Here is a 951-nt window from a genome sequence, read left to right as displayed (position 1 = left end):
TTTGACTTATTTGTGATGCTTCATGCATACTGTTCTATTTGGGAATATTGGTTTGTTTTTGTTTTTTTCAATGAAAAAAGAACTTACCTTTGTTAAATACTTTTTGAAATACGGAATTAATGTTCTTCTTGCCATTAATTTTAAATCTTTTCAGATCTTCAATTTCTGTCAAGAGAAAACAAAATTATCAGATGACAAGGAATCCGTCTTACATGCTTTTTTAGCATCTTGAAATTAATATAATAAGTTATTTTCCTAAAAAAAAATCAAAGGTGTACAACCATTTGTGTGATTAGCTCAAAACACTTGTCACAATACTTCATAATTTGCATAATTGATTCCAAGCTAGAAAACACCATTTAGGTATTAATGGTAACTTGGGCATCCTTAAAGCTAAATTAAATGGAACATATTGCATTTCATCTTTCGGTCGCTTCCAGTTAATGAGTCAGCAAGATCTCACTCGGACCTCAAAGGCGCAAACTATTTCCGTCTTGAAAGAGCCGGCCAGTCACGTGACTTTTTTTTTCGTACATCTTGAAAAATTGTCACACAAAACTTGATTTTTGCTTCAAAACTCGTCGGAAATTCAGCCCTATACTTTTACTTTAAAAAATTATAACTCTGACAGGAAATTCAAAGACTTTGAAAACAACTTTGCAGCAAGAAAATATGCTATGCCTGTAGTGGTTTGGATCGGGTAAATACCCAGTGGGTAGTTGAATATTTACCCGGGTATTTACCCAATTCCTGGGTAAATACCCAAAAACTGGGTATTTTACAAACAAATGCAAAAAGTGAGTCAGAATTTTTTTTTTAAATCTAAATATGAAATAATTGGTAAAACTGATACAAACATATGTATTATACAGCTTATAATATTTTATATTGTTTTGTGTATGGTTGGTTATATATATATACATAGTGGAATACAGACAGAAAAGTATTTCA

Source organism: Uloborus diversus, unplaced genomic scaffold (genome assembly GCF_026930045.1).
Source record: "Uloborus diversus isolate 005 unplaced genomic scaffold, Udiv.v.3.1 scaffold_273, whole genome shotgun sequence".
Taxonomy (NCBI): Eukaryota; Metazoa; Arthropoda; class Arachnida; order Araneae; family Uloboridae; genus Uloborus; species Uloborus diversus.
The sequence above is the reverse complement of the archived record's forward strand: the minus strand, read 5'-3'. Positions refer to the sequence as shown.